This window comes from Buteo buteo, chromosome 4 (genome assembly GCF_964188355.1).
Source record: "Buteo buteo chromosome 4, bButBut1.hap1.1, whole genome shotgun sequence".
Classification (NCBI taxonomy): Eukaryota; Metazoa; Chordata; class Aves; order Accipitriformes; family Accipitridae; genus Buteo; species Buteo buteo.
Window position 1 is genome coordinate 66,226,005 of NC_134174.1, and position 13,155 is coordinate 66,239,159.

General features: G+C 48.3%; 1 protein-coding gene across 1 annotated transcript in view; it reads right to left on the minus strand.

Annotated features, from left to right (window-relative positions):
- Window positions 1–10,736, minus strand: part of CTBP2 (C-terminal binding protein 2) — a 142,800-nt gene extending 132,064 nt beyond the window's left edge. The window contains exon 1 of the mRNA XM_075026586.1: window positions 10,348–10,736. The gene's annotated coding sequence lies outside the window, so the exon portion shown is untranslated. The remainder of the gene's footprint in view (window positions 1–10,347) is intronic.
- Between the last annotated feature and the right edge of the window lie 2,419 nt (window positions 10,737–13,155).

Sequence of the window (13,155 nt, forward strand, 5' to 3'; positions counted from 1 at the left end):
TGTGTGTGTGTGTGTGTATATATATATATATATATATATACATACATACTCAAGCACAACACGGACCAGAGCCCGGTGATCCCACAAACCTCATCCATGAATGATGGATGAGATGGACAGACCAATATGAAAACTCACCTAAAAGCAGAGTAAATCTGCAAACATCCAGCTGTACAGTCTCACTTCAAAATAAAAATAAATTGCATACAAATGCATTGGTTTGGTTCCAACAGCGACACAAGCAATGTATAATTAATTTTTAAATCTGGGTTTGACCTGTTTTGATCAGTTTGCACTCCTGTCTGTATTCTTCTGCTCAAAAGTTTCCCAACAGGGCTGGAGTGACTTCTGATGTCCCGTGGCCACCAAGAGCTGACTTGGAGTTTGAATAAATACTGTGCAATTAGATAAAGGACACAACTATCAAAAAAAGTAATCCTCCCTCATTTCCTTTCTCCACCTAAACTTATTTGCATCTGACCCAGGCATTAGCCATAATACAGGCTAACACGGTCCCTACTAGCTTCTTACCTAGTGCTAAGTACCTGGTGTTGATGCTGGAAGTAACTCATCTGTGCAACGGATACAAGGAAATTTTCAGGGAAATGGTGGGAAAATTAAAAACCTACGCTCTTTCCTAAGCACTAAAGATCACATCCTGCAATCTCCACCTTCAGATACAGGTCTCGTCTCTGCAAGTCATCCTGTTGAAGAAAACCCACAATGCTGGTGCTTGGGATCTGCAAACATCTGGACGCTCTCATTTAAACGACGGGCTTTCCTGGATTTTGAGGTCAGAAGAGACCACTGTGATTTTCCAGCTGATACACTCCACGCTAATTTACCTAAATTAATCCCTGCTTGAGCGTCGTTCACTCCAGTGAACAAACATCCCTGAATTTGGTGTTTCCAAAGGTGGAGAAACCGCCAGCGCCTTCAGCAGCCTCCTCCACCATCAACGGTGCCAAAACCATGGACCTTAGCTCTCACCTTTCCTTGGCTTCACCTTCCAGCTATCCGGCCTTGTTAAAACTCTACCGGCTAGACCCAAGAGCTCTTTATTATTCAATTTATTTTCCCCATGACAACACTAATTGCCTTAACCAATTTACCTTCCAACACCCTCCCGCTTAAGTCAACCGGACGGAGGCCCTGGACCCTACCCCTGCATCCCTTCCCGACTCCGTCGGCGTTCCAGCTGCCCTCCGCAGACTCTCCTCGTCAGGCGCTCGGGACACGGCGGCTGCCACATCCCTCCTCCAGCCCGGCAGGTACCTGCCAGCGCAGGCAAGGAGCACGCAAGACCTTTGGCCATAATATCAAACTGGCAGCGCTCGCTCGTGACTCCTCGCTCCTCTATAAAGATGTGATTTCTCCAGACAGCATCCTGGAGGTACGGCCTGCAATTGTTTCTCTTAGATAGAGAAATTTACAGTTGGCCATCTGAGAAATATTACCTGCTTGTATCCAAGCAATACAAATTGCTTTTACCAGCGGTCATTCCTTTTCATTATTTACCACTCTCCCAATCTTAGTGACATTTCAAGCTTTAGCAACAGTGACTCTCTGCCTTATCACAGGTTGCTCACAAACACGTTAAGCAGCGTAAGGACAAAACCGAGCGCTCAGAGAGGCTGCTAGAAACGGATGTTTGGAAATTACTTCTGATTTTACAACTGTATTTTGGGAGCTGACAGTCTGCTGGGTCTCCGCCAGTCACTCTTCTGCACATCCCCAGCCACAACAGCGGTGCTGTACCAAGCTGCATTTCTTGCTGAATTTTAAAATCCCCGCAGTTACCTTTACCAATCCCATCAATAAGCTTTCTAAATGAAAAAAAGAAAAATTAGTTCGACAGGATGTGCTGCCCCTAAACTCAGGCTGATGGAGACTGAATGCATCGCCATCCTTCCCTCCTTCATTAAACAAGTCCCCTACCACCGACTCTCATCGTTTGCCCAGGACTCACGTCAAGCTGACGGGTCTGTGTTACTCAGCCTGGCCCGCTTACAGCTTTCCTATAATAATACAACATAAGCATTGCTACGGTTCGCAGGGAATACTCCAGTATTTCAAGACTTAGTAAAAAATACGCGTTACTGGCTCAGTTTACTCTGTAAACCTCTCCAGTGAGAGACACCAGGGCTGACGTACAAAGGTCTGACTAAAGCAGTGGCTGTTTAATATTCACGTCTACCACAATCGTAACGGGGGTCTAAACATACCACTACTTTTTCTGCCCCTCCAAAGTGTAATATTTTTGGTCTTTTCTATTAACGTCACCTAGTAACCTAGTTTTATTTCTAATACTTTACAGAAACCGTTGGTTGTTCTCATCACTGCCAGCCGCAGCTTCTGTCTGCATCCCTTTGCCTCTCTCCTCAAGCTGTGATTTCTACTCTCCGCTATCGATTCCCCTCTCAGGCACTCGGCTGTGCAACGTTAACCGTATTGTACGGGCTGTGCATCCCATTTCAGCTCCCAGCACCTTAAACAGCCTGGGCTGGAAGGGTGATGGCTGAAGGTAAAGCAGGCAAGCGGAGACCCGCTTGGCCAGATTCTTCCTTCTGATACATCAGTCAACTAAAATTTTTTCAGAAACAAGCGCAACAAAAGTCACTGGCCGCAACCTGACTGCCTGGGGCTAAATGTGAGTGAGATTTCATACTCCAAGCAAGGCTGGAACTTGTATTTAGTGAAGTTGGGTCACCTCCAAGAAAGCACAAATGCAAGAAATATGTTGAACTTTTGGCTAGACAAAACTAAAATTGCACTTTGTCTCCCCAAATTGCTCTGCGCTGCTTCTTTCTAATGCTCACAGCTTTTGTTGTCCAGAGAGAGAGATACAGATCTATGCTTTCTACTCCTCAAACTTTACAGATGGGAAAAATATGTCAGAATAATACAGAGTTGCCTGAAAAAGCAACAGGTACTGCCACTTTGGATGCCCTGACGCGGCTGCGCTCGCGGCACACCACAGCCCTGCCTGACCCTGGCCACGGGGCTACCAGCCACACGGGCATCCTGGTGCTTCACCCAGGAATAATATTACAGCATATTAAAAAATTTTGTTTCCTTCTAGGAACGGAGAATAGCTAGAATAGGTATTTCTTCTGAGAAACGCTGCTGTTATTAGCAAAGGATAAAAGTTGAAGTTAGCATAGGTATTCCAGTACTAAACTTCTGGATAACCTAACTCCAGGCTCGAATGTTGCACCATACCATTTTGTATAAAAAGAGCTACTAGCTTAGACAAGTGGCAAATATAAAACTTACACGAGCTTGTCCTGCGGGATCATGAAACTTTAGATAACTGCAAAATCATGAAAGCTGATGGAAAGGGTTTTTTTCCGTATATTGAATTGAAATTAATTTCATCCACAACTAATTACAGCAAAGCTCAAGTCTCTCAGCTTTTAAGTGTAATGTCTGGTATTTAGCCTGACTACTTCACCTAACTTGCTGATTCCTTCCAACCTCCCCTCTCATGCCAAACGTGGTTTTCAGCATAAAGATAATAAAAAAGTGGACACTTTATGACAGCTCTACAGGTACCACTACCATCTCTTATATTTGGCCTAGAACACTTTTAAAGGGGAATTTACAGGGTTTTACCTCCAGCTAACGCAAACAAAGGACATTCCCCCAACCTCCCATTTATCGTCGTGAAACTAAAGGTTATGCTGATAAAACCAAGGAGGAGAGTTGACGAGGAAAGCCAAGACGCAGTTATTCAAAGGGGCCTGCAGAAGGCCAATTTTTAATTAAAAACTTCATCTGGAACATAAACTATGAGCTCCTTATGCCCAAAGCGTTCCTAGTACATCACCCGCAGAGAAATGAGGTGCTCACGGAGACCTCACACCCCGGGGGAGCCTCAGCCAGGTACCGATGTGGATGTCAGCACGCATGCTTGGGATGCTGCAACAGAAAAGATGCAGGAAAGCCGGGAGACCCCCTCGACGATGGCGCTGACGGCATGCTCACATCGGCAAGCACAAGCGGGGCCAAAAGGGAATTGTTTATTGAGAAGGGAGGGACTGTGTCACGGCGGCTTCCCCTAAATATAAACTGGAATATCCACAAAGGCAGGCTGAGGACCTGCAGAGCTCATCGCACCCCACGGTGCGACACCTGCACAGGAGCCAGCCGTGTGATTAATTGTTGGTTTTGTTTATTTTCTGTGCTAATGATGATGCTATCAGTTCCACCAGTGCATCAGCTGTGTGGAACCTAATGGATCTCTATCTCCTCCCTCTGCCTCTTTTGGGGCTGATCCTGCACTCCTTGTACACCCATTGCTTTTCCCAAAGCCCACCAGCATTTCAAAGGGGCTCAACCATACTCCCAGCCAGGGTCGCTTATACCTTGCAGAGCCATACATTAGAGTTATTACAATAATAACCAAAAGCCAGGCTAATTTTGGAATATCCTACAATTCTGTGCCAACCTCCGCAGCACAGAAGTTACTCTTTTTCCAAAGTGAATGGGTCGCTAAAAAAAAAATGATAGGCAGCATCCATTACATATCTGTTATATTTAGCAACAGAGAATCCATCTGCATTATTCCTGGTCTCATTAAAGACTTGGCTCCTCGTAAATATTATGTCTCTAATCCACACATTCTCCCTCCGCGCTGTGCTTCAGGGGTCTATTTAAGTAATAATTGGTATGCGTTGTTGCAAAGAAATAGTGGCTGAGTATTTGACAACACTACACAAGTTAATGTACACGGGAGCAACTGCGGCAGTCCTCATGTGACAAATCAATTCAGCGAGGTTCCTACCAGCATCTCCACAAAAAAACTCACCGCCAAGGTACCCTGTGCTTTCTGCGCCTGGGTCCAAAGAAGGGTGTGATTTGGTCAACCTTGATTTGGCTATCATGGTGGCAAAGGTCCTTCCTGATCTCGCGCTGCTCGGACTGCTGGTGGGGATTAGAGAGAGGGCCTGAGCGAGGCAGAGCCCAAAATTCAACAAGCAGGTTGTTTTAACCAAGTAAAGCTTACTTCTGGCGGGAGGGATGGGCAGAAGCCTAGAAGTAAGCAGGGCAGTTACTTTCAGCAGGGCCACTGGTTTTTATTGGCTTAAAGTATACACGAAATTACTGCCAGATAAGGTTGGAGGAGCAAGTCATTAATAATTAAAATCTACTACTGACGTATTTGAGTAACTTGGGTTTTATCTGCATTTTACAGTGAAGTCCCAGAACAGATGGGACTTTATGGAAGCCTATCAAGATGCCTACCGTGATCCACCCAGAAGACCATGTATTTGAAAAACAAGGCAGAATTATCCAAAATAACCACGTAACGCAAGTGCACGCAGCTCCAGTCAGCTGTGGAGCGGGGGGACCCTGAAAGGTGATGGCATCCTGGGGGCTGTCCTCTCCTGCAAAACCGCAGAGCAGGGACAAGCCTCCAGCATCCCCCAGAGAGGGCTCTGCTCCTGGCTGGACTTTCAGGATGGGCTAAAAGCACCATAAAAATCCCAGAAGTGGGCAACCTTGCCACACAGCAGCACTGATTACCTCCTTGAGGGGTTGACGGGTCCATCAAAGCCGGTGCTAACGATCAGGCCACTCTGGTTCCACCAGGCGTTTTTCCCCTCCAACTATTCCAGCTGTATTTCTTTTTAATAATCCCATGGAAGCCACAAAGAATATAACACAGGCACTAACAAATCATTACAGAGCAAAAAAAACCACCAACAACTTTGCCAGCAGGACCACCAAGCTCTTCCCACACAGCACCACCGTGCCCCCCCCTCACCCGACCAAGTACAACAAACCCAATCGACCAAAGCGAACCCCAAAGCCGGTGCAGCAGGGATTCTCTCGCAGTCTCAACCCACAAAGTTCAAACAGGGCATGAAATCTAGGTGAGACTGGAGCAAATTTGGACTCAGGCCCCTCTTGCCTTGAAGACAGAGGTGACAAAATGGGATTTCTGTTTCCTAACAGTCCAGTACCTCTTTTCCGAACAAGAAGTCTTCACCTTTCTCTTTGCAATCTCACCATCATGTTTCCCAAATGCGACATCCCGCCATCACCTCAGAGAGGAGAAACAAAAAAAAATTCAAAACTTCCCGATGTTTAGTCCTGTGAAAACAATTCCTGTTTTTTAAGAAATCATTAGGGTTCAGGGTGCACAAAAGAGGAGTGCAGACTCATTAAGCTTCATTGGTCATTGTAGAACTAAATAAATAAGAACTGATTCTTCAGTGCTCTGTTATCAAAAAACTCCTGCTGACTTCAGAGAAAATGTAATCTGGGCCTTCCTAGTACTCTGTAAAATGCCAAAGATCCCGGACTCCTCACCACGATGGGGCTGAGCAGAAGGAGAAGATATGCACGGCATAATAAGAAGGTTTGGTTTGCGTGCCCTCACTGGGGCAAAGGACAGTCATGGCATTTTTCATCCTTTCACCTAAAACTTATCTTTATTTTACTTCCTCTGGCAAAGGAGAAGGAACAAAACAACGAACCACGGGAACACGGGAGCAGGAACAAGAGTTGGCCCAGGCGCACATGGGCATGACAAAGTCCATTTTGGAATCGCATCTTTCACCATCACGTACAGCGGTGGAGAAAACGCCAATTCCTGGCTAAAACATTTGTGTTGTCCCAGTCAAGAGCGAAACCAGCGGTGACGTGCCAAAACCTCCCCTCCAAAGTTTCAGCGTTCCCTGCAAGAGGGAACCCCAACAACCACCCCGCACTCCCCCCTGCACTCGCCTGTGAGCCCTGATGCCATTCCTCCGGTCAGAGCCTATAATCTAAATATACTTAGCGCAAGAATAATTTTCATTTTAAGAGTTAAGTGGGCTGTGCCAAGGAAATAGAAGATATTTCAGGGCTTTATCCTTCTTACAACAAAATGGTGACTCCTATTGGAGCAAGAGAACAAATATAAAAATTACTAAGATCCATATCACATTTCCTTACTCTCTGTTGTATCCAAACCCCAAGAGCTAGGAGACTGGCTCAGGGTGCTGTTCTCAAGCTCTGTGGAATAACCAAACATACAAAAAAGCGTGATTTTACTGGGGGGGGGGGGGGAAGCTGCAAACAAATCTGGGGGGAGGGAAACTGCTGGGGGCAAAGGGTCCCCGTACTCTGAAAAATCCCGAATTTCTAGGGCAGGTGTAATCACTCCAGTCTGAAAAGCTCTTCACCAGCAGCTCTGCTCTCCACTTCTTTAACTTACTACAGCCAGAGTATCAAGTAAAGAAAGTAATACTTGCTAGACCTGATGTGAGGAGTAAATATGACACCTATCAGATTTTTTAAGACAGCATCATCCATCCATCAGATTTTAACAAAAGCCTTGCAACTTGCCAGTGCTGTGTTTAGAGAAGCTTTTCCATTTCTTCTGCTTAAACACGAAGCCACTTTCAATTCCCACAGCTACTAAACAGCAACAAAAAAACAGTGAAAATTAACCTACCTTTTCCAAAAGCTTGGGCAAACCCAGATTCGGGGACTTTTTTCCTTAAAGTACCTATTCTTACCAGAGTCAGCTGAACTGAAGAAGTTTTATTTGAATTGCTGCCAGCCTGTTGAATAAATCAACTTTCCTAGCCAAAGATTTCAGTACGCTACTTCCACCTCGTGCCTGGGACCTCATACTTTGAGGCTGATGTTTTCCCTGATACGAGGAACATTATCACTGGACAAGTCTCTGTACTGAAACAAGAGAGTCAAAAGATGACAGTCTGTGCTACAGTTTTTGCTATGAGGAAATTCCTTTGAACGTCTTCCATCTAGGAAGAGCAAAAGTGGAAAAGGGCAACAACTTTGCCCTCGAAAAGTGGGTTGGGATAAGAGGGAGCTGTCAGCGATCAGGGCTGTGGGGCTGCAGCTCTGCAGGGCATCACGGTCTGGAGCCGCCCCGGCCAGCCAAACCTCGGGAATCCCAAACAGCCTGGGCCAGGAAGAAAACTACCTTAAAACCAGGGGAAGCTGACCACAAGAAAACATCATCTCCAATTTGTAGGCTATGAAGTTGACAATAAAACTCTGGACTGAGGAAGCATCTGGGTCTGAAGTTCTAGGGGAAAAAATGAAAAGTCAAACACTCGGGCAATCAGCATTTCAAAACACAGGAGCTTTTCACCGCTCTGACTAAACTATCTTATCTTCTCTTCAGTTTTAGACATGCTGGGTTATGACTTTTAAAGGGAAAGATACTTTGGTTGTCCACGAGCGGAAGAGCTCAGGTGAAGGGAATAACTGCCTGCAGCCCCCAGATGTGCCCAGGTTCGCTAACGATGAAGGTGAACCTCTGTCCCCGCTCCCTGCTAATGACTAACAGGTGGGTTTCCCAAACCCGTCCAAAAATAAAAAGCTCCTTTCTAAAAATACCGCCCTGCATTCACAACGCCAGATTTTCCAGAAAAATACTGACGATAGCTGACGTTTCCCGAACAATCGCTTTTATAGGAACTTCAGGCTGCCCCTGCAGCAGAAGTTTTGCGAGGCGAAGAATACAAATCTTTGTTTAAGATTCGAGCCCCGTGGACGAACCCATTCCCTCGGCCAGCTCCGGAGCTCGAGCACAAATCAGCTTTATGTTAATAACAGATTACAGAACACATCGCCACAAATAATTTTTTTTTTTTTTTTTTACTACAGGATGTGTAATTGAAATGTCTGCGATTCAACAATCACCTCTGAATTCATAAATACCTCATAGTATTCTGAACACACTCGCCTATAATGAGACCGTCTTCAATTTTCCTTGGTAAAGAGACCTTTAAAGAATGCTAAAGCAGGTCGGCGCCCTTATGCACTGATGGAAACAGGAACAAAAGCATTTTGTCACCAGGCATCTCGTCTATCATTATTTTCTTCACTGTGCTTAAACAAACTGAAAAGTACGTGCTCCCCCCCGCCCCCCCGCCGCCTAAATATCTGCAATAACTGCAATTTCATTCCCGTCGGTAAGCCACCATCTGTATGAAAACAACGGTCCATTATACCTAACCGTCACCGGCTATCGTTTTTCCTGCTTCACTAATGTTTTTTAAAACACGGGATTAAAATGTCATACCATCCCTCACGTTCTAGGGAGCCGTGTGTACTCCTCTCCTCTGGTCACGGTATACTTAATCAAGTGTGAATGATTAAAGTACTTCAATTAGAGCTACGTACATTCATTGCAGGCAATTCAAAGGCAGCGGAGAAGTGTAGCTGAAAGAAGAAATTACTTCTACTACTTTGAGATCTCCATCTCCCACTTTCCTCCTCCCTAGCACAGCCAGGCAGAGCCATGGGACCCGGCAAAGTACCAAGCGCTAAGCCCCAGCCAGGATTTACCTTAGGGGCACGTCCCTCGGCAGGACAAAAGGCTATTCTTTCCCCTCTGCAAGTCCAGCAAGTTGGGGTGGGTGGGTGGGTGGTGTAAATTTTTTTTTTTTTTTTTTTTTGGTGAAAAAGAACAACACGCGTAAATCCGCGCACCCGCGCAGCACCTCTGATTTTGCTTGCCGGACGTATCGGGGGGAGGGTTTAAAATTTTCAAACCGGGGAAGAGGGGTGGGGGAATAAGATAATACATAAATACTGGAGAAATTAAGGCTGGGGTGTAGGCTCTAGGCGGGGGGGAAGGAGCGAAGCGCGGCCCGCGTACCGCCCTGCCCTGCGGACACCCGGCACGGCGGGGTTAAGCCCGGAGAGTTGCTAAGTGATTGAAGGGGGGGCGAGTGCGGTTCTTTAGCCAAAAGAAACTACTAATAATGAAAAAAATTAAAATCGAAAAAAGTAAAAATATTAAAAAAAGATTTAATTTTTTTTTTTTTTTTTTTTTTTAAAAAAACACAACACAACGGATCGCGGCCGCCTGCTCCGCGTCCCCCGGCCGCCGCGGACGCGGCGGCCGGGGGACGCGGAGCTGGCGGCCGCCCCGCGGGTTTCCCCTTCCCCAAACTTTCCTGCCGCCGCCCCGTTAATCCCCCGGCAGATGTTGTCGGCGGCTGCTCGGTACTAAGTAAACAATGCGGGGCCCGCCACAACAAAAGATTTCCCACTTCCAACCCCAAGCTCCGCGCCAGCCCGGCACCCGCGTAACTTGCGCGGCCGGGCTCCCACCACCAAAACACCCCCCCCCCCGCACACAATACACCCCCCCTCCTCCTCCCCTACACCCCCCCCCCCCGCTTCTTTCCTTTTCCTCCTCCATCCCCATCGCACGGGGGACATCGAAGCAAAGATGTCCTCGCCTTCCCTTGTCCTTCGCGTAGCGCAGCCCAGGCGACAGCACCCGGACGCCGTTTTTTTCCCCCCTTTTGCCCCCCCCATAGACACCCTCACCCCCCCCCCCCATAACCCACCCCCGTCCCGTTTTACCTGCTCCCGGCCCGGCCGCCGGCAGCCCCCGCACCGCTCTTCAGCTCCGCATCCCCTTCCCCGCATCCACCACCGCCGGGCTCTGCTTGTCGGAGATCCACCTTAAAAACGCCACCAGCTAGCACACCGCACAAAAAAAAAAAAAAAAGAAAAAAAAGAAAAAAAAAACCAACTTAATCCTTCCCCCCCCCCCCCCCTCCTCTTCTCCGCTCTCCTGCTCCGCCCGCCGCCGCGCCGGGAGCGGACGGGGGCAGCGGAGCCCCGCCGCGGAGCCCAGCAGCAGCGGGGAGGATGCTAATTGCAACTTGGGGGGGAGGGTCGTTGGTTGGTTTTTTTTTTTTTTTCCCTCCTTTTTCTTTTTTTTCTCCCCCCTCTTTTTTGTTTTTTACCCCTCTTTTTTTTTTTTTTTAAAGCCAGAAAAGGGGGGGAAGTGCCCGGGCGGTGCTGGGCGGAGCGCACTCTCCCCCTCGCCGAGCTGGGTGAGCGGAGGGAGAGGTAGGGGCTCTCAGTGCCTTTTTTTTTTTTTCCGTCTTCTTTTTTTTTTTTTCTTTTTTTTTTTTTTTTTTTTTTTTTTGGGCAATAGGCGGGGTCTCTCCTTGCAAACCAATGACACAAACCCACATGGACCAGCCTCGCCCCCTATAGATACTCTTCACTACAAATAGGCTCTCTCGGGGGATTAGTGGATCAGCTAAAGTACAAACAGACGCAGCGAGGAAGGGGCGGAGGGGGGGGGGGGGAATCGGGGGACGGACACACACACACACGGACAGACAGAGGGAACGGGCCCGGGCCGCCCCGAGCGCACCCGCGGGGAAGGGGCTCCGCGGGGCGGGGAAGGGGCTCCGCGGGGCCGCGGTGCCTGTTGCGCCCGGTGCCGACCCGCGGGGGGAGGATTGTGGGTGGGTTTGGGGGGCGGGGGGGGGCGGCGTGTAAGGCCGGCAGACGGCCGCCTTTGTTCGGCCACCCGCGCTCAATGCGCCCGCGGGGCTTCCGCGCTCCCACCCCCCCCCCCCCCACTCGTGTATGTGTCCGTGTGTGTGTGTCCCCCTTTTCACGTCCCGGTCGCATCCAGGCTGGCATTGCCAGGTCTGGGGACCGCTAGCGGGGGTGTGGGGACACCCAGCACCCATGGGATCCGGTACCGAAGTCTGGCCTGCACCCCACGCCTCTTTGTATCGCCGTCATCCCTCCGCTTGAGCGTGCAATTATTATATCGCGTCCGTCCTCGCCCCGTGCGGGGTTGGAAAGTGATGTCGTGAGGCCGGGGAAGAAAGACCGGCAAGGCACGCTCGGACCCCGCCGTTGACATCTTTAAAAACGGTGGGACTGACGCATCCATCCCCGCCGAGCGCCCAATTTGATGTGACGATCGTATCGTCGTGCCGGGGCGTTCGGCTGAAGGCGAGATAACCAGAGCGCGCTCCGACGTGCGTTTATTTGTATTTGTATTCCACATTACCCCCATAGATTTGGGAATTAATGTTTTGACAGACATTCTTCATCTGCTTATCGCAAGAATGTGGGCAGGTGGTGATCCCATTTTTTGTTGTATAATCATCGAGCCTTCTGCATTACATATATCCCGTGCTTCTCCATCAGCCTGGGAAAAAGCACATTCCTTCTCTAGTCAAATCAAACCCTTGAACCAGATCAATTGTCCATCAAAATTAATAAGCCAGCCTCAGTTTTTGTGGGTGAAATTACACGGTGAAGAGCCTAAAGATCTTGATTCTCTTAAAAGCACGTTTCAGACCCTTGCTGGATGTTTACACCGTGTCCGTCATTTGTCCTCCGAGCACCTGCTGCCGGGAGCTGCTGCCTCTGTCCCGCAGAAGTTGAAGCCTCGTGCAGCCTCAGCTCCCCGGGATTCCCCGTGGCGGAGGTGCCGAGATGGCCGCAGCTGTGGCCACCCCAGGCCTTGCATGCCGCGGGGTACAGCCGGGCACCTCCAAGTAGATTTTAGCAAAATTCAGCAGCTTTCGGCTAGAAGGCGCATCTAATCCTGCACTCTTCCCTTTGGCAAAAGTCCCTCTGAAAAGAAAACCCCGCCTGCCTTCAGGAAACCTCACCATGAAAATCACAGTCTCCCGTATTACCGAGATATCTTGGATTTCCATCATTGGCAACACTGCGAACTGTCAAAATATTATGGGCATCTCCTTAGCACATGGAACTTGGGCCGCAATGAGTAACAGCAATTTGCACCAACCGAGGACTTGCCTGTGGCATTTCAGCGGTGATTTTTTTAAACCACAACCACCATCGCTCTTTGCTTTAGCTGATTTGCTTTGTTAAACATTACGTATGCAATGTGTGGGGGCGTGGGACAGGAAAACAGTAATTGCTTCTAATACATAACGTTGAATTCATGATACAAACAAAGTAAGTGACATACGTTGAGGCCAAAGACACAAATAATTATATCATTACTGGAGCAATTAGATTACAGATTGTAAAGGAGAAAGCACTGAAGCAAACATCTTCAGGTTTAGCAGGGGGCAATCCTCACGCATGTGGATTTTTCTTCAAACTATTTGGATTGCGATCGAACATTTATCAAGTGTGAAACAGCCTTTGTAATCAGATGCTAGGAAAGAAGATACATGGTGGGTTCGGTGGGGAGCCTGAAACGACAGGTCTTTAACTTCAAATTGAAGCTTTTAAAACTTCCATTCAGCTGCTAACCGACCTTAAGGGAGCTTCAACTCCTCCAGTATCTCACTGGTTTGTGCAAAATTCAGCACGTGCTTGGAGTGGGGCGTTTCGGCTTCCCAGAGCTCGGGAGCAGCAATTTTGGGGCAAGGG